The sequence below is a fragment of the Balaenoptera acutorostrata genome, chromosome 10 (assembly GCF_949987535.1).
Source record: "Balaenoptera acutorostrata chromosome 10, mBalAcu1.1, whole genome shotgun sequence".
NCBI lineage: Eukaryota > Metazoa > Chordata > Mammalia > Artiodactyla > Balaenopteridae > Balaenoptera > Balaenoptera acutorostrata.
In genome coordinates this window covers 98,888,265-98,914,630 of record NC_080073.1, presented here as the reverse complement: position 1 = coordinate 98,914,630, position 26,366 = coordinate 98,888,265, and the positions used below count along the sequence as shown (strand labels likewise).

The 26,366-nt window shown below is 38.1% G+C and overlaps 1 pseudogene; it reads left to right on the top strand.

Annotated features, from left to right (window-relative positions):
• Window positions 1–26,366, top strand: part of LOC103008615 (52 kDa repressor of the inhibitor of the protein kinase-like) — a 59,722-nt pseudogene that overhangs the window by 18,610 nt on the left and 14,746 nt on the right.

The window sequence follows — 26,366 nt, the reverse complement described above, 5'->3', positions numbered from 1 at the left end:
GAATCTCCCACTTTGACCCAGGGACTCCCCATCCATCAGTCCGTCTGAGGCTTTCCCAGATCTGCACAGGAGTCTGAGGCTCTCGCTACCCAGTCCTTCCTTCCTTCTTGCCTTTCACAAATATCACACCTGCATCTCGGTCTGAAGCGGGTCCCTGCCCACTCCTCCTGCCTCTTTATCTGTCATAGATGTTTGTCCCAGTAAACCTCATCTGTGTCTACTCTCACCCTGGTATTTGTTCTCAGAGAACCTAGAAGGATACAAGTTCAAATCTTGGCTCTTTTATTTTATAACCTCAAGATGTGACTTCGGGCAAATAATTAATTTTTATTTTTGCCTCTGTTTCCTCACTTGCAAAAATAGGAAAAGAATAGCACCAACTTCATACGGCTGTTGTGAAAATTAAATTAATTCCTGTGTGCAAAGCACTTTAAACAGTGCCCATAGACCAAGCCTTCTGCAAGTGTTAGCTATGATGAATTTTTCAGTGCCGGAGGCCAAATAGGCCTTTAATTAATGTGTGATGAATGTTAAATTCCTGTTGGAAGTAAACATCACTATTATTTCAATTATCAGTGGAAAGTATTTCTGACTCTGTTATGTGAATAACATTAACTCTCCACTCCTCTTGGTGGGTATTGCTATGTTCTTAATCTCCAGATTGATCTGTGGAATAGTATTCTGAAATGATTCTAGGATAATTTCCTGAGTCCCTAAGCACTCCATTATTATTTTTTAAAAAATTAAAATAAATTATGTTAGTTAAATCCTTTGCTCCTGCCTATAGTCACTTGTTCTTGCTAACTCTTCGGTGAAAAAGAACGACCCTCGTCCTGTTTATGACAGTTAGGAAAAGTACAACTCTACTCCTTCTTCTTTTCTCTAGACTAAACATTCCCAGTTCTCCCAATGCTTTCTTTTTGATCTTCATTTCCAAACTATTTATCACTTGTGCTCTCTTTCCTTGAAAGTTCTCCAGAGTTCCAAATAGTTGAGCCATGCACTGAAGAAACTTCTCCAAGGAGGTTTAAGTGATTGCAAATAGAAGCAATAAGAACTTTGCTTGTCTTCCCCCAAAAACCTGTGATTAATAAAATCCAAGGAAGACAGTTTCTTGCTTTAATTTATAACTTCACTTTACTGGGGGGAAAGCAGTAGATTAATAAGGAATTAAGTGGAAGCAATTGGTTTTGCATCTGGACCTAGTTACTATAAAAGAAATTCAGTATGAAGAGTTTCTATTTTTAATTAGAATAAAATGCATTTGTTTATCATTGTTAAAAAACTAATTTGAAAGGCTTAATATTAATTAGTTCACATATGATTTGCTGGTAACCACATAACTAAGAAAAATTTTCAGGGACCAGAACTTAAAAGGTGCTCTAAAGTTTTGTTTAAAATAAACAAACAAAACAAAACAAAACACCAATTAAAACTAGAATTTTGTTTCCTAATACATCTTTTTTGGCAGTTCAACTACTTTATGGTGCCAAAGTCAAATCCTTGATTAGAATGTTTGTTTTGAATCCTATTTTTAAGTAAGCACTACCTTTTGTATCCCTTACTAGTCCTTATGAATCAGGCCTGTTTTTACTTCCTCTCCATTTGCTGAAAATGAACGTGAAGCACAGTTTCCATGGCCCCCTGGCTTCTGATCTGGAGTATCCATGAGCAGAATCATCGCAGACAGTCTGTGCAGACTTGATCAGTAGTCTCAGCTTCGTATGTTGGTGCTTGTGACCGGCAGTCCGGGCCACCAGCCACCAGGCTCACAGTACAATGCCTGGCACTGCGTCAGTCACACCAATCAGTGGAAACAGGTGGGGAAGCTTGTATTTCACCTATAGAAGTGTGGAGAAAACGATGGGTTTTCTGAGAAATAGCCTGTAGGCATTTCCCCCTTTTTTAGCATCAGGATTATCCACAGATACCAACAAACTAAGCTCAGTTAGCCATGCTTTATTCAGATTCAAAAGCCTTGCCTCATCTGTAAATAAAATAAATGGGAGACAAGCACTCAAAGAGGGAAATCAGAGATTTAGAACACCTTGGGATGTGGTCACAACAAGAGTGTAGCAGGGGACAGGAAGGCGACACGACAATGAGTCTTAAGCTTCCCTAAAACTAACAAGAGCTGTGCTTTTAAAAGCTTGTCATCTGAAACCAACACGGGGTTGAGAGAGAAAATTAGTCGTCATTCTGAGGCCCTTGCCTTAAAAAAAACTGAAAAGTCCACGTGCTTAAGAAAAACAACAACAGATACTAAAACTAAAATAAAATTGAATTACAAATTACTTCAACTCTCCCACCACAAATCCCCCAGCTGTCCCAGATTTTTCTCATCAAAGGAGGTTCTGTAATACAATCAACAAATCAGAGATGTAAACATCGAAGAAAATAAGATCTCCTTGGTTACGTGTAGGCCCATTAGTCCAACATGGTTTCATGTATCTAAAAATCATGCTGAAGTCACTTTGGAATGTCTACAACCAATCATTTTTCCCAGTTAGGAACAAAGCTAAGAATGGGAATAAGAATAGAAAACAACAAAAAGTCATCAGTAAGGTAGCCCAAGAGTCACAGGATTTTATAAGACGCTATTAAACCAGCGAATCATTTTCCCACCCATTCCTTCCATATAATGGACTAGACGTCAGCTCTGGCCATTGCTCTTTCCATCATTCTTCTCCCTCCTTTCTGGAAACGCGCACAAGTCAGATTCAGGCATGTGGCTGGTGCAAGTCCTCTGGGCTGAGAATGAGGACCCCTGGAGCCTGGACCTACCACTGATACGAGCTGTGTGACGCTGGACCTCAGATTCTTCAGAAGTCAAGAGAAAGAGTTAGACCAGACGGTTTGATAGGGCTGCCATAACAAAGTACCACAGATGGAGTGGCTTGAACCAGTGGTCACCAACCTTTTTGGCACCAGGGACCAGTTTCGTGGAAGACAGTTTTTCCACAGACCAGGGGGGCTGGTTCAGGCAGTAATGCGAGCGATGGGGAGCGGCAGATGAAGCTCCGCTCGCTCGCCCGCCGCTCACCTCCTGCTGTGCGGCCCGGGTCCTAACAGGCCGCGCACAGGTACCGGTCCGTGGCCCGGGAGTTGGGGACCCCTGGCTTAAACAACAGAGTGTATGCTCTCACAGTTCTAGAGCCTGGAAGTCCAAGAGCTAGGAATTGGCAGGTTTGGTTTCTTCTGAAATCTCTCTCCTTGGCTTGCAGGTGGCTGTCTTCTCCCCGTGTCCTCATGTCATGTCTGTGTCCTAATCTTCTCTTCTTATAAGGACACCAGTCAGAGTGGATCAGGGCCAACCCATATGAGTTCATAATCACCTCTTTAAAGGTCCTGTCTCCAAATATGGTTACGTTCTGAGGTACTGGCAGTTGGAACATATGAATTTTGGGGGAACACAATTCAGCTCATAACAGTCTCCAGGGTACCTTTCAATTCCAGAGTTCTCTGATTTCTTTTCTCTCTCAAATACTGACTTTTCATTAGCTTATCTTCCCTTTTCTAACATGGAGAGATCAGCCTGCTATCTTTATAGACTGCAAGGGACTGAGGTTGCACTTTTAGGCTGTCTGCAGTCTTGGTCCGTTTAAGTTAAAGCTACTCAGTAGGGTAGAGGGCACCATTCCAGACGGTAGGTGGGTCAACATGAATTTTCTGCACTTTTTCTAAAGACAGGACCATTGAGCCTATGGCCATTGGAGACTCTTCGTTAAGGACCTGGCACTGTCAGAATTTTCTAGAATTATTTTTTGCAAGGACGCCAACACTTCCACCTTACTCTGCCTTCCAGACTTATGTGTTGTTTATGTTCTTTCAGATTGCAAGAAACAGAATTGTGCTTGGGTTTTTAAAACTCATTTGTTGAGTTGTTTTATTTTTCCATAAGGATACAAGGGCAAGTAAGGAAGACAGAATCTCAGCAAGGCTGTGTGGAGAATGAAACACTTAAAAATACTATGAAATTCCAAGGCTCTAGACAGCTCATTTCTTCAGGGAAGATATCCGTTGTTCTTTACTCAGAGTGACTTCGGGTGACAAAGTGATCATTCTATCTCTACCTCTACTGCTCCCTGAGTCTCCCTGATGTCTTTGAGTTCTACCTCCTTGACACAGAGGATGAGTGGCTGGCCAGTCAGCAGTCAGTACGCATGCACTGCCTCTGTTGGATAGAGCTCTTCTACCAAACCACCCCACTGGATACTGGTTAGCTTAGCAATGGCTGGCTCCTGTCAGCTGTCTATGTCTGGTCCTATCAACCTCATGATGAGATCCCATGGCTCTAAGTAAGGTGACTAATGGCCGAGGACTTCCTCTGAGAAGACATTAGGTGTTCTAGGTACTCTAAGATTTCAAAAAAGTAGAAAGTAGAGCCAGCAGTCAACTCGCTAACTATTCGCAGTATATCTCACCATTTTCCTTCCATTTACCAAGAAGCTAAAGAGTAGTTTGTATTCATTGCCTTTACTCTCTCACCTTCATCCACTACTATCCTAATCCTTGAAATTCTTGCATGCTGACTTCTGAGCCCACCTTCCTTAACTCTAACTGAAATTACCTTCCAATTTTAACATCAATTTGTCATTTTCTCCTCAAACTTGCTGCCGCACTTAAAACTGTTGATTGACCACCCCTACTTGCAAAGCCTCTTGCCTTGGCTTCTGTGACTGCATTATTCAGGGGATGGAAAGTGGACCGCAAGCTGTAGGGAAAGCCTTGGAGTCAATGGCCCTGGATATGCATGCTGATTCTCCCCACTCAACATCTATGCAGCATTGTGTGTGTTAATTCTATTCCATTCAATACATTTCTATCTGTATACCTATTATATTTGCGATGATTGAGTAATGGGGAGGAATTCCAGATAACACCAATGTTTGGACTTAGATGAATGAAAAAATAGATGTGCAGATACTTAAGCCTTACTTCTTATACCCAAGTAGACACTAAGATCTATTGATTCCACCTCCGTAATATTGCTCACATTTATTCCTCTTCTTTATCCCTACTACCCTGGTAGAATTCCCCACTACCTTTGACCTGGCTTAGCGGTTAATAAACTGAGTTCTGAGCAGCTCCTGGAAATCCCAGGGAGATTCCTCAAGGACTTCTGTAGGTGTCCGACAGAAGGCAAGAAAGTGGTGTGGCCCCTCACAGGGACCATTCCTGCCTCCTCATTTAAACAGGATCAGTTATGTGTTTTGTTTTGTTTGTTCTTGGAAAAAACCTTTTTTATTTTACTTTTTTAAAAAACCCCACTGGCCCACGTATTGATTCTGTCACATCATAAGACTCTATCTTCAGAGTACCTCCCTTACAATCCACTTTATAGTTGGCTTTCAGGTCATTTAAAGCGAAGCACCTTTCTGATCATGTCCTTTCTCCACTGTCTGGAAATGCACTACTAGATACGGTAGCCATTAGCCATATATGACTATTAAGAATCTATAAAAGAATGGATATATGTATATGTAAAACTGATTCACTTTGCTGTACAGAGGAAACTAACACAACATTGAAAATCGACTATACTCCATTAACATTTTAAAAAAGAATGAACCCTAATGTAAAAAAATAAAAATTAAAAAAAAAATTAATTTAAACTAAATTAAAAATTCAGTTCATTAGTTGACTAGCCTATTTCAAGTGTTTGATAGCCACATGCATCTAGGGGCCACCATATTGCACAGCTCATATTTGGAACATTTTCATCATCGCACAAGTTTCTGTTGGATAGAGCTGGCCTAGCTCACTAGATAAAAATTTCTGACTTTGATTTAGGACTTAAATCTATCCTTTCTAGGCCCTTCTGCTGCTGCTTTCCTTCATATAATGCTCCAGTTAGACTGAACTGTTCCCAAATATACCTACTCACTTCTGCCTTCATGCCTCAGCTTACCCAGCCCTGCCCAGAGTACCCTTCACTCCATCACTGTATGCCCAACCCTACTCCTCATTGGGGGGCTGTCCTCCATGAAGTCCTTTAAAGTTTCCCAACTCAAAGTTATTCCCTTGTCCTGCGAATTCTCGTAGGATTTTAAATGATGCACCCTAATGTCATCTACCACCATTTCTTCATGGTCAGAATCAGTGACCTGGGGACCCAGCCACACAGCCTCTAAAGAGTACACTGGGTGTGTCACATCTGCTACTTCGGGTCTACAAGGTGGTTTTGGGGAGCTTTAGGGCTTCTTAGGAGTGCATGTATGAAACGCTCTAGAAATTTCCATTACTAGCTGAGAGACTGGAGATACTCTGAAGTTCTCATAGTCCACAATTTGTGGTTAAGCCAAAGAGGGCAGCATTTGCTATTATTAGTGTGTTATAGATAAGTATGTTACATATACATCCTCTGAACACCAAGTGATGAGACATTGCCATAAGTTATACCTGAAAAGCGATCCCATCATTTACAGACACATGTTAGGTAGAAACATCATTCTACTACCTTTACCATACATTTGTGTTTGTTTTGGCTTTGTTTTAATCCCTATGGTGGGGATCAAAACAAAACAACAGGATCTGAGTTGATCAAATCTCTTGTGGTTGATCATCAAGATGGTAGGTCAGCTAGAGCTGGGGTTGAGTCAGTTACAGGACACCCTCAAAGAATCAGCTCTTCAGAGTTCAGTTCTCTCCCACTCTAGTCCCCTTTGATTTATACTCTACCAGCCTGCAGAGTCCTGACCTCACAGCGTAAGGCTCTAATCAGATAAGCTCACCATAAACCTTTCTTTATTCTCAAAACCCCTGCTCCATTCAAGCCCCAGCTATACTTGAGCCACCTCAGGGGAGGGCCAGCCTTCAAGAGGTACTTCGAGACAGGCAGACCGTCATCATCGGTGCAGGCTGCCAACCTTCTCAGGTTACTGTGAATGATTATGGGTAAAGTCTGCTTTGAATTTGTTGGAAAAGGGGGAGACTTACAATGTATTTGGTTCAGGAAATTCATTTTAAGGGTTTGGGTTCCCCAATTTCCTGCAATCATAATCATGGCCCATTTTCACAGTTACTAGACTATCAAATCCTGTGTATATAAAATAAAGACCTAGAAAAAAAATGGGAACTTTAAAATCTGTAAGTTGAAGTAGTGGTACAAATATTATTTGGGACACTGTGAAACAGTATTCAGAATTACCCTCTCGCCATCAGAAGCTAACTGCGGCAGAGAGACTGCTTTTGCCACGTTTCTAGATGTGGTAAAGATTAGGTACAACATTGTTTAGAAATCATAGGTTTGCAGATCCCTTCTCCTCTTCAGGGATTAAGGAAAAGGCAACCTGCTCTACCACATTTAAAATGGAAAAAAAAGAAGTGTGGGTGGGGATTTTCTTCTCCTTTGTCTGCACATACAGTCCGGGGGCAGCGTTATTCATCAGAGATAAGCTTTCTTGTTTTTTAGACTGTGTTTACGACGGTTTTCCAAAACGTCTTCCTTATGTATGCGAATTCGTTGGTTCTGAAGCCTTTTTCCATTCCCTCAAGCTCACCTTCCGAAAGGGATAGTGAAAAATTAGGGGCTGGCTCCCCCTGGTGTCTTGGTTGGAGAACCTCAGCTGCATGTCTGAGACCATCTGCCAACGGATAAGAGTGCCCTCTAGTGCATAGAGGCAGAGTAAAGCTACAAATTAAATGCTAATTACTAATTAAATACTCATGAAAAAATTAAAACTACAAAATACTAACACTACAGTAAAAAAGTGACCAATTATGTCCGAACTACAAGCCAAGCACTGCGCTAAGGGCCGGATGAGCATTGGTGCTTGGGCTGTCCGCTGCAGCGGGACACATCGTCCCCTCACACAGCGGCTTAAAATAATGATCGTTTATTATCTCCCACGGTTTCTGTAAGCCAGGAATTCCACAGCAGCTCCGCTGGATGGCTCTAGCTGGAGGTTCCTCACGAGACTGCAGTCAGATGGTGACTGGGGCATCTCCAAGACTCTTCGGTTCACATGTCTGGTGGCTGAGCTGGGGAGACTGAAAGAGCTGGGGCTGCATCCAGCACCTCTCCCTGGCTCTCCATGATGGCCGTACCTGCCCTTCGGAAAGAACTCTCTCTCTGCTTTCTACCAAGATGCTGGTGTGTGTGTCTGTGTGTGTGTGTCTGTGCAACTCGCACAGATTTACTTAGTGCATTAAAGAAGGAACTGGCGCGGTGACAACGATAGTTCAAAGAAGGAGAGGAAGAACTATTATATCTAGTCAGTGGATGAAAAGAATGCTGAAATAAGATTACAGATTAGATGGAAACCGATCAATGTCCTGTAAAACAATATAAGCACAATCTGTAGGATTTATTTTTTTCTACTGGACAGGAATAAATTGCAATATATAGATCTTCTATAAGTGAACGTTAACTTTACAGAGCCCTGTCTCTCTGGAGACCTTCCTCTGATTCCCCAGAATAGCCAGACTTCTTTCAGGTTGGATCCCAACGAAGAGGGCCAGGAGGAAGCTGCACTGCTTTCTATGACCCAGCCTCGGAAGTCACGCAGTATCACCTCTGCTGTGTCCCACTGAGAGAGGCAGTTACAGAGGGCCACCCAGGCTCAAGGAGAGGGAACGTAAACCCCACCTGGGATGGGATATATATTTGGTGGCCATTTGTGTAAAAATACAATCAACAATTGTTTTACTTAATTCTCCCCCAAACTACATGAGGTTGCTACTATCATTATCCCAATTTTACAGTTAAGGGAAATTATCCCAATTTTACAGTTAAGGGAATGAAGTCAAGAGACATGAAAACTGTGCTTCGTATGTCCTTTCTATGTCATACTGGAGCATTGTCTAATAAGCCATGTGAAGTGTTATCTGTACATGGTTTTCAGTCTGGGCACTACTGACATTTTGGGCCAGGTAATCGTTTGTTGTAAGAGCTGTCCTGGGTATTGTAGGCTGTTTAGCAGCGTCCCTGGCCTCTACCCACTTGATGCCAATAGCATCCCCTCCCTCCCTCCCCTCGGTTGTAACAACTAAAAATGTCTCCAGACATTGTCAAATATCTCTGTGGGGGAGTGCAACTTTGGCCCCATTAAGAACCACTGTTTTAGGGGAAGGTAAGTTTGTTTGATTATTTACTATTGATTAGGCCAGGCTCTGTAAAGTTAACGTTCACTTAGAGAAGATCTATATATTGCAGTTTATTCCCGTCCAGTAGAAAAAGTAAATCCTACAGATTGTGGTTTTATTGTTTTATAGGACATTGATCAGTTTCCATCTAATTTGTAATTTTATTTCAGCATTCTTTTCATTCACTGACTAGATATAATAGTTCTTCCTCTCCTTCTTTAAACTATCATTGTCATCATGCTAGTTCCTTCTTTAATGTGTTAAATAAATCTTTGCCAGTTGCACGAGCACGCAGACACACACACACACACACACACACACAGACACACACACCAGCATCTTGGTAGAAAGCAGAGAGAGAATTCTTTCCAAAGGGCAGGTATGGCCATCACGCAGAGGTGTTACTCGGGTCTCCCTTCAAGAAAGAACTAGCAGATGAGCTGTGAGACGTACAGTTAGCTCATAGCCTTGACTGAAGTGCCTCTGGGATCCACCACAGCAGTTGAGCTGAGGCTGTGCTTTTACGAGGCAGTCTTGAGCCAGTTTATGAGCCCAGTAGAGGTACCAGGGCCTGTCCATTTCTGATCAATGTGGAAACCCTCCACCAGGCAATCTTTGCTCTCGAGCTCCCGTTGGGCTGGCTGAGACTTTTGCACGGCAACACTGCAATTTGAGACCCTTCCTAACATATTCTTCTGCCTCCCGACTAACCTTTCACAGATAACAGGCCTGCATCCTGGTCTGCATCTACTGCAGAGTCCTTTCCTGCTTCAGGCACCACTCAAAGCTGGTAGCCATCATGCCACCCAATGTGTTCTTAGCTGTGGAAAGAATTGCCTCCAGAACTCAAAGAGGCCTACGAGGTACCGTGCTTCCTTCTCTGAGGTGGGGCTTCAAGATGCAGCAATTCGTCTTCGGCTTTGGAGGGGATATCCAGTGTGCACCTGACAACTGCACTTCTGAAAGCTTCCCTGAAGTGGCAGTTCTCTGAATCTATGTGGAATTCTGAGTTGGTAGGTTTCTCTTTTTTCTTTCAGTATTTTAAAGATGTCACTCCATTATCTTCTGGGTTGTATATATTCTAATGAGAAATCTGCTGTAATTTTATTTGGACTGCCTTCAAGACTTTCTCTGTATCTTTGGTTTCCAGCAGTTTAACTGTTATTTGTCTAGGTGGATGTCTTTTTCTCACATTTATGCTGCTTGGGGTTTCCTGTACTTCCTGGATATGCATTTTGAAGTCTTTCTCCTTATGTTATTTTTGTTAGCGCTTCAAATATTGTCTGTCCTATTCTTCCTATTTTATTTTCCTTATATGGCATCAACTTCTCTTCCTCTCATGCTTTGACCCAGGTGTGACAGTGCTTATATCCTTAGAAGGGCCTGTCTTCTTTAAATTTCAGACTTCTTGGCTATCCTGCAAACTTAGTTCTCTGATGGGTTCAAAAAGAGTTATAATTTTATAGTTTATCTTGCATTTTCTTGTTATTATTGTGGAAGTGATGTTTTCTTTCTAAAATATAGCTTTCTATATATATATATATTTTTTTAATCTTTTGGCCGTGCTGCACGGCATGTGGGATCTTAGCTCTCAGACCAAGGATGGAACCTGTGCCCCCTGCATTGGCAGCGCAGAGTCTTAACCACTGGACCGCCAGGGAAGTCCCTAGTTTTCTATATCTTAAGGATAAGTGAAACTTACCATAATTTTTAATTTTGTTATAATTTAAAATTTAGATAAATGATGCAAAAATAGTAAGAGAAACTCCTAAATAAACTTTATCCAGATTCATCAGCTATCTACATGTGCCTCATTTGCTTTATCATTCTCTGTCTCTCTGCCTTTCTCTCTCTTTATATATATTTATCTACCTATATCTGTATTTATATATCTTATGAATTATTTGAGAACTGGCTGGAGTCATTGTATCTTTTACCCTAAATAATGATTATTTTTGTGAGAACTTTTCCTTATAAACAATAGTATATTTATCAAAATCAACATGCTTAACATTAAGAACATATTTCTATATCTATATCATTCATATATATAAAAATTAAGCCTACAATACACAGAAGGACTTCTCAGAATTGCCAACCCATACCCCTGTAAAAAGCAATCCTATTAACTAGAGCTCAATATCTCTCTACAGTCTTTTCAGGTCAAATTTAAATAGATTGAAATGAATAAATTATAAGTGTTCAATTTAATGAGGTTTAAAAATTGACATACTCCTAGTATCACACTGAAATTTAACCTCTTTATGAAGACTGCCTAGGCTAGCCTCCACATGCAACTTGAACATCACTCTACTACAAAATTTACTGCAAATATTTCTCTATATGTTCACTAGACTATGAACTCATTAAAGAAAGAGACTATGCTTCTTCATTTTGGGGCCCCCAGTTTCAAACAATATCTGGCATATAATGAGGTATCAATAAAAGTTTGCTAAATAAGTAAAATGGCAATTGGAACAAATAGCCTGCAGCTTTAAGTAAGGAAGTTGTGTAATTTTCAAGTTAAGATCTGCTTACTACTTCTACTAAATCACCAGTAAGGAATGTATGATAAAAATTGTCAAGACATGAAAGGAAAAAAAAGACAGCAGTTGGAACACTAATAAATCATTATGTTCTTACAACTCTTTACAAAGACATGAAACTCTTTTAATCATTCATGCAGCATTTGCAATTGGTGGGTGGTACAAATTACTACCACTTTTTTAATACAGTAAAACCTTCAGTTTTAACAAGATATTTAAAAGCAAATATATGTTACCTGTCCAAAACCTAATGGAGAAGAACTTTTATGTAGTTCCTGGTTGATATTCTAACACCTGAGATTTACTATTTTTAGTTGTCTAAAAGCAGTGGTAATCAAATCTGTTGACAGACAGCTACTTCCTCAATATCACTAACTATCTTGGCAAAGGGATAGGCTACATGAATTGAAATTTGATTATGCAGTTGCTTCAGAGTCATGTTTGTAGTTGCTCTTCCTTTTCTTATTAAAAAAAACCAAAATATATACTCTTTTGAATATAATTAACTAAGTAAATGTTTTTAATCCCTGTGAGAAAGTACTACAGAATAGTTTTATGTAGTAAAACTAACCCTAAAATAGATACATAGAGTCAGGAGTTTTCTTGTAGTTCCCTTATCTGTTTCAAGTCTTCAGAGCTTATTGATACGCTATTTATATTCCCTAGGATGACTAATCAAATCTTTCTAATCAATAAAAATTCAGCTTAAGAATCATTTCCCCTTTGGATCTTTGTAATAACAAGTAAGTAGTATCACCTCTGCTCAACTGTCATACCTTATATACAACTCTATTCTTATACTTTCTCATGCTATATTTTAGTGATGCATTTTCATATCATTCTCTTCCACTACACCAAGACAGTCCATTAGAACTTTTTGGATGATGGAAATGTTCTATATGTGTTCTAGTCACTACTGTGATAAACAGTATAGCACTAGACTCTGAGCTCTGTGAGGGCAGAGACTGTACCTTATTCACTTTTATGTATCCAGTACCTAGGACATAGCAGATCCTTGATAAATATGTGGGGATAAACAAAACAAATCAATCAAAGAATAAATCAAGGGACTTCCCTGGTGGCGCAGTGGTTAAGAATCCGCCTGCCAATGCAGGGGACACGGGTTCAATCCCTGGTCCAGGAAGATACCACATGCCACGGAGCAACTATGCCCGTGAGCCACAACTACTGAGCCTGAGCTCTAGAGCCCACAAGCCACAACTACTGAGTCCACGCACCACAACTACTGAAGCCCATGTGCTCTAGGGCCCGTGTGCCACAACTACTGAGCCCACGTTCTGCAACTACTGAAGTCTGCGTGCCTAGAGCCTGTGCTCCACAAGAGAAGCCACCGTAATGAGAAGCCCGCGCACCGCAATGAAGAGTAACCCCCGCTCACCACAACTAGAGAAAGCCCATGTGCAGCGACGAAGACCCAATGCAGGCAAAAATAAAATAAATAAAATAAATAAATTTTAAAAAGAGAGAGAATCTCTTTAAAAAAAAAAGAATAAATTAAACATTTTACAGTGGTAGAGTAGAAGAAAATCTACTTACAACCAACACCAGGCAACTGCTACATGAGGTAATGGGAAAACTAATTAGTAATCTCTGATTTCTCAGTGAATTAAAAAGTAATGCAAATAGGTTTCCAGTAGTGGAAAAGTACCTTCTATCAGTCAAATCTCTCAGAGAACAACTATAAACTCTAACTAAAATATAAAATATAATAATTTGAAGGCAGTCAGAGGAACTAAAAGAAATGAAGTAAATCTATATTTGAAAGAAGTAAATGGCACAGGGTAATTTTCCTGTTTTGATACAGATTTTTGTTTGAGGCTAAGCCCTAGTTTCAGCTTGCTGAGTGGCTAAAGTTCTAATAGAAATCCATAGTCTTACTGGCTTGGAAAGCCATAGGTCAGAGTTTGGAGACACCACACAGCTGGAACCTGAGGGGGGTTGGAATCCTGGAAAGGTGAAAGCGATAGACATGGTGGGGAGAGGGGGATTCTGTATATAAACTTGGCCAAAATCTCTGGTTGATCCCTGAACTACATACACATGGGGTAAACTTCAAATAGTCCAATTAAATCTAAAAGAAAGGCAATAAGTGGAAACTGACCTTGAGATGACCCAGATGTTAGAATTAGCAGATAAGGATTTTAAAGCAACTATTGTAACCATCTCAAGGATTTAGAGGAAAACACACTTATGATTAACAAATAGAAAATCTTATCAGAGAAACTGAAACCACAAAAAAGAACCAACTGAAAATTCTAGAAATGGAAAATATAATATTTACAATTAAAAATTCACGAAGTGGCTTGACACAGACCGAAATGAGAAGAGAGTAAGTAAATTTGAAAATAGATCAATAGAAAGTGTCTAAGTTGAAAAATTGAAAGAAAAGGTTGGAGACAATAAAGAGTGTCAGTGAGCTATGCAGGCACTGTAGAAAGGTCTAACATTTGTGTACTTGTTGTCTTAGAATAAGAGAGAAAAAAATATATAAGGAAATGATAGTGATAATTTCCCCAAATTTGGTGAAAGGCCTACATTTACACATCTAACAAGTCCGGTAAACCCCAATCAGGAAAAATACAAGGAAAAGCATATCTAGGCACATCAGAGTCAAACTTCTAAAAGCTATAGTTTAAAAGAAACTCTTGAAAGCAACTGCAGACTAGCTACAGATTAATTTATTACATGCAGTGGAATGATATGATTTAACAATGATTTCTTGTCAGAAACACTGGACACAAGAAGATAATGGAATGACATCTCTAAAACGCTGAAAGAAGAAAAAAGTCAATTCAGTGCAGTGAGAATAACCTTCAAGAATGAAAGCAAAATAAAGAAAGATGAAAACTAAGAGAACTTTTTATCAGCAGACTTGCAGTACAAAAAACCACAGAAGTTCATCAGGTGAGAAAAACTGATGCCAAAGGGACATTCAAATGTTCAGAGGAAAGTGAAGTACCAAAAATGATAGATGTGTGGCTAAATATAAAAGATTTTTTCTGTAGTTTTTTAGAAATATGTATGACTGTTTAAAGCAAAAATTATAACATTTTATTGTTTGATTTATAATATTTGTAGATGAAATATAGACAACTAAAAAATAAAGGAAGGAGCTTAAAAATCTATATTTTTTGAAAGATCATTACACTTTGTATGAAATGGTCCAATATTAAATGTAAGAAAAATGTGAAAAATTAAGGATGCTGTATATATTGTGGTTCCTAGAGCAACCAGTTGAAATAATGCAAAATGATATAACTGAAAAGCCACAATCCCTTGAAAGGGGATTCTCAAAAAGATTCAATTAAATCAAAAGAAATTAAGAAAGTAGGAACAGAGAATCAAAAAACAAATACAAAAATGATGGGACCAAAGGAAAACAACTAGTAAAATGGTTGGTCCAAACTCAACCATATCAATAATCGGATTAAATGTAAATGGACTAGACATTCCAAATAGTAGTCAGAAATTCTCAGAATAGATAAAAAAAATAAGACCCAACATAATCTCTCCATAAGAGATGAACTTTAAATATAAAAATACAAACAGGTTGAAAGTAAATGATATTAAAAGATAAATCATGCAAACAGAAAACCTAAGAAGGTTGGAATAGGTAGATTAGCATGAGATATAACAGATGCCAAGGCAAAGAGTATTACCAGAGATAAAGAGAGACACACTAGAACAATAAAAAGGATAAATTTATTAAGACATAAGAATCATACATGTATATGCCTAATAAAAGAGGTTCAAATACATTAGATGAAAAAGTAACATAATTAAAGGAAGAGACAAATCCACAATTACAGTGGAGTCTTCTCTCAGCAACTGACAGAACAAATAGACAAAAGATCTCAGTAACACTATAATTTCCTTCACCTAATTGACATTTATAGAACACTACACCTAACAATTGCAGGATAAACATTCTTTTCAAGTGCACATGGCATATTAACCAAGATAAACCATTTGCTGGACCATAAAACATGTTCTAATGTAATTTAAAGGATTGAAATAATATAGACTATGTTTTCCGATCACAAGGCAATTAGTCAGATATCAACAACAATAAGATGTAGGAGGGATAAAACCCAAATATTTGGAAATTAAATATTTGTCAATAATTTATGGGTAAAGGAAAAATGACAAGGTACATTAGAAAACATTTCAAACTGAATTATAATGAAAATATAGCATATCAAAATTTGTGAGCTACAGCTAAAGGAAAATTTATAGCTTTTAAATGCCTAGATAAGGAAAGGATAAAGGTATAAAATCAATGCCCTAAGAGTCTACAGTAAGACCTAGAGAAAGTAGAGCAAAGTACAGACGGTCCCCAACTAACAATGGGTCAACTTATGAATTTTGAACTTTACAATGGTGCAAAAGCAATGTGCATTCAGTAGGATTTGAATTTTCAATTTTGGTCTTTTCCCAGGCTAGCGATATGTAGTATGATACTCTCTTGGGATGCTGGACCGCGGTAGCAAGCTGCAGCTTCCAGTCAGTGCCACAATCACAGGGTACACAACTGATACACTTACAACCATTCTGTTTTTCACTTTCAGTACAGTATTCAATAAATTACATGAGATATTCAACACTTTATTATAAAATAGGCTTTGTGTTACATGATTTTGCTCAACTGTAGGTTACTGTTAAGTGTTTTGAGCATGTTTAAGGTAGGCCAGGCTAGCCTATGATGTTCGGTAGATTAGATATATTAAATGCATTTTTGACTTAGGATATTTTCAACTCACAATGGGTTTATTGGGACATAACCCCATTGTAAGTTGAGGAAGATCTGTAAATCCAGAGTAAGTAGAATGAAGGAAATAGTAAAGAGGAGAAATCAATGAAATAGAAAATAGATAAATGAAAGAGAAAATTAACACATAAAATTTTTTTCTTTTTGAGAGAATAACAAAGTTGATAAGCCCTACATAGGTTGATAAAGAAAAAAATAAGAAAAATCACCAATATCAGGAATAAATGTGTGAATATACTACAGATGCTACAGATATTGTAAACAACTTTATGTTAATAAATTCAACAACTAGATGAAATCTCTGAATAAAACAACTTACCAAAACAGACACAGAAGAAATAGGAAATTTTACTGGCCCTATATCTATTAAGTAAATTGAATATGTTATCGAAATCTTTTTGCAAATACAACATCGGGGTCAGACAGTTTCACTGGTGAACTCTGCTAAACATTTAGGTAAGAGATCAATCTTACACAAATGCTTTCCAAAACAGAAGAGGAGGAAACACTTTGCAATGTGTTTTATGAGGCTAGCATGACCCTGATACTAAATCTGACACAGGCATTTTAAAAAAAGAAAATTAAAACACCAGTCATGTCAAACTGCCTACCTAATTTAGTTTCCTTCCTCCACTACCAACAGGCAGACAAGCTTCCCTGAATTGGGGAGAGGGGAGGGAAGAGCAGGCTGGCTGGCTGGTGGGCGACAATATCAAACTTTTGCACAGCCCCCAACTGAACATGGAAGATAATGCAGTCCAATCTGACTTTCTTTAGGTTTCTGAAAGATCTGGACAGAAGCCAGAAGTGGGTGAAGAAATGTAAGATATGTGACTTAGAAGATAAAACACCTGATCTGCTAAGCAAACATTACTGCCAAATGCTTTAGGAGACCTATGGTTTGTAGAATGAGTTACTTAAAAAGGAGTTCTTTGAGATTATGCTATGCCAGCAGTGGTTGATTTCACCAGTCATCTGAACAATCCACATGGAGACACTGAAAATCAATAAAATAACTGAGAGATCATGAAATAAGAACACAAACAGAAAAAGAAATGGTAAAACTTCTGAACAGGAACAAACTCAGAAATAAAGAAACCATAGCAATCCTCACCACTCAAATGCAGAGAAAGAAGGTAAATAACAAGATGAAGGCATTTTTATCCTTAAACTTTGCAGAGAATGAAAACAAGGAGCAGCTAAAATCTTCACCTGAAGTTTGATTTTTATAAAGCACAAGTCTGGATTAACATGAAGCTGACAAAATCTCTAAAGATATCTTTTCTCCTGCTGGAGTGCAGAGGATATTCTGGTGAGGCAGTTCTGAGAAAATGCTTCAAGACAATAGCAGTTAACACATCCATCCTTTTGAAAACACAGCAGAAATAGGTGCTGGACACTGCAAGAGTGCCATTGGAGAGAAACAGGAAAGTGAGAGACTCACCTCTTCCATTATCACTGAGAATAAGATGGACATAGTAGGGGAGGAGCAATCACCAGTACTGGTGAGGTTCATCAATGAATCTCAATCCAGACAGAGGAATATAGGCTTTCTACCTTCTGAAGTTGATGCAGAAATTCTGGCTACGAACTTTCACACTATGATAATGGAAGAGTGGGGGACAAACATGGAGCACTGATGTGGTCTGGCTTAGATTATGTCTAGTGGACTTTCTCCCAAACGCAACTCTTGGTAACTAGACTTTTAGAGAAACAACCCCAAAATATCTCCACAGTCTATTCTTCCTCTGCCTTAAATACGTAGTTGTCAAAAGCAGTGTCTGTTGTGGGAGTATCTGTTGCTTTGGGAGAAATTAAAGATGTTTGCTCTTTTTTCTGTTGATCACAACTACTTTAGAACTTAACAATGTAATATCTGTCCTCTTTCAGAACAGTGAAGGATAAAAGGCACATGAACTGAAGGAAATTTGCCAGTCTCAATGAATAGGCGGGTATGATGCTTTTGAAAGTTTTGTAGAACTCCTGTAAATACTTGTTTTGTGTTTAGATGGTATAAATAATGATACGAATGTTAGATAGAATAACTTTATAGCTGGTTGAGCTTTTGTTCTCTGTAGTGCATTAACAGATTTTGTTTTAATTATTATTGTTGTTCATAAAAGTATCCTATTTTTTAAAATAGCCTTTGGAAAAAATTTCCAGGGCCGCATTTCCAATATTTCTTTGCAGCAGAGTTGCACTCCATGAAGAGATGGAAAATATTTATGTTTATCGTAAATTTTGATTCGAGAAAGCCATGATTCAGCACCAAACTTGATATTTAAATGGAATTTCCTGGAACTTCCTCTGGGCTCAGCAAGATAATCTCAACTAACCATTGAGAATTAGTATAAACAAATACTTAGTATCCCAACAATGAAACACATTATTCAGGATGTTAAAGATATTTTCTTACAATAGCACCTCACAAGTTCTTTTTTTAAAAAATTTTCTTAGTTTTTTTTTTAAATTAATTTTTATTGGAGTATGGTTGCTTTACCATGTTGTGTTAGCCTCCACTGCACAACAGAATGAATCAGCCATACACATACAGATATCCCCTCTCCTCCCTTCTGGACTTCCCTTCCATTTAGGTTACCACAGTGCACTAGGTGAGTTCCCCTGTGTTATACAGCATGTTCCCATCAGTTGTCCATTTTATACATAGTATCAACAATATATATTTGTCAATCCCAGTCTCTGAATTCCGCCCCCCCACCCTTTTCCCCCTTGGTATCCATACATACACAGCAATCCCACTACTGGGCATATACCCAGAGAAAACCATAAATCAAAAAAACACATGCACCCCAATGTTCATAGCAGCACTATTTACAACAGCCAGGACATGGAAGCAACCTAAATGCCCATGACAGAGGAATGGATAAAGAAGATGTGGTACATATATACAAGGGAATATTACTCAGCCATATAAAGGAATGAAATTGCGTCATTTGTAGAGACGTGGATGGACCTAGAGAGTGTCATACAGAGTGAAGTAAGTCAGAAGGAGAAAAGCAAATATCGTATAATAATGCATATATGTGGAATCTAGAAAAATGGTACAGATGATCTTAGTTGCAAAGCAGAAATAGAGACAGACATAGAGAACAAATGTATGGGCGCCTCACAGTTCTTAAATGCTTATCTCTTACAGCACCAGTCATGGAACAGCTCACATTCAACACCATGCCAACATGTACCAAAGTGGCTTATCCATTCCCAACACACTCTCTGCCAACCTTCATTGTTGGAGGATCAAACAAAACACAGAGAAAAGGACACAGAGCTTCCATTAACCATGTACAAAGCCCCCTACCTGTCTCACTTCAATTTTTTTCTTAATGTCTATGCATGGCTGAAGGTCCTGTGTATTCTTCCTTGATGAAGTTTGAGAATGAGAGCAATGAAATTAGATGAAAGCATCTTAAGCATAATTAAGAAATATTTCAACAGACCAGAGGTCAAATAACTTTACTTTGTTTAACATAAATCTTGATATAAAATAAGATCTTAATTTAATGGTAGACACATATATCAAACTATGAATTTAAGCCAGAGTTTCCTACAAGTACTTTAAAAAGAACACTGAAAATACCTAAGAGAAGTTTTAAAAATTGGTTTTATCCTTACAGTTGATATTTGGAGGAAAAGCTCTAAGGTGTATGTAGGCCATTTAATCACTGACTATTTGTTTCTGAGCCTTCCATTGAATGCATTAAACATTGATAAACTGCCGGTTAAATGGCGGCTGTTTGAAATTTTATTCTCTGAAGACCTCTCATTTCAGAAGACAGCATTGAAAGAACATTTCATTTCTCTGTGATTTCTCTTGGTGGTACTCCGGGGAAATTTTAGTTGAGTCACTTGAAATAGAACATTATTATTGCCATGAATCAAATTATTAGGTATTAGTTTCCAGGTCTTTGAGGAAATAAATGTCAGAGAGGTGTGGGGAGAAGGAATATATTTCATAAAATACTGCAAAAAAGCTCAGGACTGACCATTGACTAGTAGGTGTTTTAGTATGTGGTTAAAAATCTGTAATGGGCAGTTAAGGAAATTACCAACAAGTAGAATAAACTTTGAGATCACCAAACAGAGACTGCAGTGTAGATTTTGTCTCCATTAAGTAGAAAATTGAAGTTCGAATAGAAAGCAATCCACTGTGGTTCTTCTTCTGGATGTTATTTACAATCATTTGTCAAATTTATACCTTAGCTGAGTATAGTCTTTCTAGCAGGTGTACATTGAACACTTTTGTTTCATGGTCAAGAGAGAATCAGAAGCCAAGGCTACTGACCATCTATTTGACTGTTTTTTCTCTCCATGACCATACCTACTGCCTTGTTTTGATTTATAAAAATTACCTGGGAAAAATAGGAATTTTTTTTGCCTATATAAAAGTAATACAGAAATTATTGCTGTTATTTTGGTGAGAAAAACTTTGTACAATGTGTTTTAATCTAAATAAAACGTAAATTTTATTTTTTTAAAGAAAATTACAAAAAAATCCTTTATAACCATAGATGCAAAACTCCTTAACGAAATATTCACAAATGGAATCCAGCAATATATTAAAAGAATGATATACCATGACAAAGTAGAGTTTATCCCAGGAATGCAAGGTTGGTTTCACATTTAAAAGTCAATCAATATTACTCATTGTTATTGACAGACAAAAGGAACAAAATCATAGGATCTTCTCAATAGATGTGTAAAAAGTACTTGACAAATTAAAAAAACTCTCATGATATTAACAAAAAAATTCTAAGTAAACCAGAAATAGAAGGGAACTTCCTTCACCTGATAAAGGATATTTATGGGGGACTTCCCTGGCGGTCCCGTGGTTAAGACTCCACACTTCCACTGCAGGGGGCATGGGTTCGATCCCTGGTGGGGAACTAAGATCCCGCATGCTGTGTGGTATAGCCAGAAAAAAAAAAAAAGGATATATATGAAAACCTTACAGTTAATATAATGCTCAGTGGTGAGAGAATAAGAGTTTTTCCTCTCAGACTGGACACAGGGCAAAGATGTCTCCACTTAATGTTGTAATGGAGGCCCCAGCCAGTGGACTAGGGCAAGAAAATGAAGTAAAGAGCGTAATGTGTTTGTATGAAAATTCTAGGGAACCTATAATCAACTACTAGCACTAATAAGCAAATTTTAAAATGTTGCAGGATACATTGTCAATATTCTAAAATCAATTGTTCTTTTATAACTTACTGACTTAATGGTAATAAAATTAAAATTTTTCATTTACAATAGCAACTAAAACATAAAAATTTAGAGGTAAATTAAACAAAACATGCAAGACCTCTTCACTAAAAATTACAAAACATTGCTAAGAGAAATGAAGGAAAACCCAAATAAATGGACATATGTACCATGTTAATGGATTAGAACACGCAAGTAAATCTGAAAAAGAAGAACAAAGTTGGAGGATTTACACTATCTGAATTCAAAATTTACTAAGGCTACATTAATCAGGACAGTGTGATACTGGCATAAGGACTGAGCAACATCAATGGAACAGGATAGAGAGCCCAGAAATAGACTCACACTCGTAAAATCAATTAATTTCCAACAAAGGTACCAAAGCAATACATTGGGGGGCAAGGAAAATCTTTCCAACGAAAGGTACTGGAATAATTAGATATTCAACTGGGAAATGTTCATTCAAAAGGAACCTGGATGTTCTTCAGCATTACTCTTGTTCAATACACTAATCTGATGTGTTGTTCTTTTCTATTTACACATTAGCCTATCAAAGCACTTTTTCCACTATTATAATAATATTCCTACTGCAAAAATGTTATTTTTCTTTTTATAAAAATAACCTTTTTAAGTTTTAAAAGCAATAGTTTTTCACTTATGACAACTCATATGTTAAAGTATAAAGTAAACAAAATTACCTATGATTATACAAGAAAACCAGAAATCACCCAAGTTGACCTTTTGGGTTGGTCTTTCTAATCTTCTGTATATAGTGTCATAAAATTGTATATTGCATTTTTAACCTAATATTATTTTGCATGTAATTTTCTTTTTCCAAGACTCTGAGATTTTTTGTTTGCATGTAATATGATGATATTAGCTTTCATTTTAACATCTTTTTATGACACTTGTAATTGCATTTCCTGAAGATATAAATTTTAACTGTAAGCTACACGCAAATTGCACTTCCAACAGACATCTATTCCTGGAGTATCTGCCAAACTCATAAATGACTCTTCTTCCATGGCAATTGTCCATTTCACAATCCCCTATCCAAAATGTAACTGTACTATTGAACAAGCATGACTCAGGGAAGCAATCATGGAACAAATTTTATTTTAAATTTAAACTGTTACTTTAAATTTATTTCAAAGGTTTAGTTGTTCTCTTGCCCCTGATGAAATTTAGGGCAGGTCACAAAACTGAGCATTTCAAAATTATTTTCAAGTATCCTGTTACAAGAAAAACCACAGAAGCAATCTCTAGGCAGCCAAATTTACAGTAGATAATCTGTTCTAAGGCCACAAGTGATTGTTAAAGTTCTGGCAACCTGAACTAAATGGGCCAATTATGCTCTCACACAGGAATTCCGAAATTAAGTCCAGAGTAAAGTTTGCCTGCAATTGTAGCGCACACTGTGGACTGAAGGCCAGAGAAGCGGAGTCTTCAAAGAGAAAGAAGACAGGAGGAAATGCAAAAAGGAGAAGCAGATATGGACCAAGAGCATTTCCTGGATTCTGCCAGCTGTTAATTGCTGGTATCACTTCCTTCCAGAACTCCAGTTGCATTCCTGCCTTTGGGTTCTGTGAAACCCCTCAATCATTGTAATACCCAACTTCTAACTTTTTTTTTGTTGAATCAAGTTTTTGTTAAAGAGGCCCAAATAATACAGAAATGAGTATGGACTATGGGAAGTTTTATCCCTTAAACAACTAACATATTCATGATCAGTATATCCTTTGGCTTTGCCCATGGATGATGGCCTTTCTCTGATCTACTCCCTCCATCTGAGGGTCCATGTTAGCTGTAAACTTGTAGTGTTCCCTGCTCACTCACTAAGATGCTGACTGTAGAGTTACCTAGATCATCTTTGCTCTTTTGAAACATCAATGTCAAACTTTTATGTATAGTTTCCTGATTTGAGAGAGCACATTGTCAGAAAATGCATAGGATTTGATATTCAGTGACTCCTGCAGATGTTTTTAATTCTAATCCCTTTGTGTTGTTCTTAGAAAGGAAATCAAGTTTTATTTGTCTTACTATTATTTCCAAGGTAGTCAATAATTTTAATACTGTGAGAATAAAGCACTTGAGTTTTTTTGGCTTCTGAATGTCAATGAGTTCTGTTTTCAGAAATTTGCCTTAGGTGAAGCATAAATTTACATGACATATTTTTAGTGACTGGGGGAAAATTCACTCACATTGCTAATAAAAAAGTTCCAGTATTACCAATATAATTTGTATTGGTTAGTGTAGCTCTAAGGATATGTCTAGAAAACCAAAGATAGCAGATAATTAACTCAACCCTAAAATGTCCTGATATTAGTTTTTCACCACATGATTTAGAAAATTATCTTTACTATTCATATTCATATTGCAGACTCTACCTTGGGTGAAATACTTTTAGCTTAGAAAACCAGTCTGTAGGACACATTAAGTTTTAGAAACTTGGTTTCTTCTCATTCTCAAACTATTGTGAAACTTTTAAATTAAGTGAATCAAACAAAAATTATTCAATAAATATTTAACATTTGCTAGGTGATATGGGTGTTATAGACAAAAAAAAAAAAAAAGGCATGTGGCCTTTGCCCTCCTTTACCTGGTAAAGTAGTTGGGAAGAGATACAGAGCAAGAGTAATAAAACAAGACAGTGTAGAGTGATGCGTATGCTGATTTTTAGAAGTTCTGAGATGGGGGAGAGAGAAATGGAAAAAAAAAGTAAACAAAGAAGCTAAGAACAGAGGATACAGAGAGAGAGTATATCTTGCATTTATGACAACTTTTCTGTCATTCCTTCCTTGGGGCTCCACTGAAATGAACTGAAGTTGAAATGGTCAGAGGGAACTTCCTAGAGAGTTGATTTGATTTGGGACCTGAAGGAAGAGACAGGATTTGAAAGGATAAATGGCTAAGTAGACAACATAAGCCAAAGTATGGAGATGAGAATACATTCAGGTTTGCAGAGGAGCAATTATCCTTACTAGCGTTGGAAGCCATAGGAAATAATACTGGGTGAGCATGGTGAAAAAGAGAAGTCAAAGGATTTTAAACATGAAGAACATAGGGAATTACTGAGCAGAGGGGTAACAGGATGAAAATTGGTTTGGGAGGATTAGTTGGGCAAGGTTATGAAAGGTGCTTGGGAAGGGTGCACACTGGCATCTGGCAAGGTAACCAGGGCGTTGCTGTACTGATCCTTCCATGAGGCAATGAGGGCAGTGTCATCGCAAATAGGAAGGACCAATAAGAGCTTTCCAAAAAAGAAAACTATCTGATCTTGAGCAATCTGAGTCAGAGATGATGGTAGAACTTCTTGTCTAAAGGAGTTGGGAGGTATGAGGCTGGAACTTAGGGAAGATGACAGCATGGAGAAGTAGATTGACATAGATTTAGTAGTCAGTGATATAAAAGCGACAGCTGAACCCAAGAGAATGAGGGAGGATTCATCAAAGAAGGAATGTGGAGGAGAGAACAGAGAAATGAAAGTTGGGAACCACCCACATTTAGGGCATAGGACAAATAAAATGAGCCAATGCAAGAGGGAACATGTGGCCTGGGATGTAAGTGAGACTCAGATAGTGTTGCCAGAGAATTAAGGCAGCAGAGTGGTTAAGGAGGAGGACGCTGTCACCAGTGCTGGAAGAAGGTGAAGGAGTGAGAAGATGAGGACTTCAGGAGAAGAGTTAATACTGATCTGGGACTGGAAACCAGATCACATAGACAAGGGAGGGAAGGAGCTATGAGGTGATGAGCGAGTGAACATGGGCAGAATAATGAAGCAGTTAGGAGGACAGGCTCTGATGGCAACTCTACCTGAATCCTGGCTCCATCCAGACTGGGCAACTTAACACACAGAAGTTGACCTAAGTCTCCATGCACTGGATTGAATAGCATCCCCCCAAATTCATGTCCTTCCCAGAACCTCAGAATGTGACCTTATTTAAAAATAGGGTTGTTGCAGATATAACTAGTAAAGATGAGGTTATACTACAGTAGGGTGGGCCCTTAGTACAATATGACTGATGTCCTTATAAGAAGAGGAAAGGACACAGAAAGAGACACACACAGGGAAGATGACCACGTGAGGATGGAGGCAGACACTGGAGTTAATATGCAACTGCAAGCCAAGGAAAACTCAGGATGCCTGGCAACACCAGAAGTTAGGAGAAAGGCACAGAACAGATTCTCTCCTAGAAACTTGAGAGAGTACAGCCCTGCTAACAGGGCTGATTTTGGACTTCGAGACCCCAGAACTGTGAGAAAATACATTTCTGTTGCTTTAAGCCACCCATTTTGTGGTACTTTGTTATGGCAGCTCCAGTAAACTAATATTCTTGGTAATCTCATCCTTAATGTGAGGATACTAACACTCTCCTTATAGGAAGGGTTAGCAGTATAATATGAAAAATGCTTAGCACAGTGTCTGCCCCATTGGAAGAGCTCAGTTATATGTTGTCATATATTATTTTTTTCTTTGAACAATTTGGTGTGGAAGAAAGGAAAAAGTGGTCCTAGAAAAACCATACATATAGTGAGGTAAATGTTGTTATTGTTTCTTTTTACATTTTTATTTTAAACATTTTATCAAGAAGGTACCTCTTTTTTTTATACAGCAGGTTCTTATTAGTCATCCATTTTATACACATCATGTCAATCCCAATCGCCCAATTCATCACACCACCATCCCCACGCCCCCACAGCTTTCCCCCTTTGGTGTCCATACG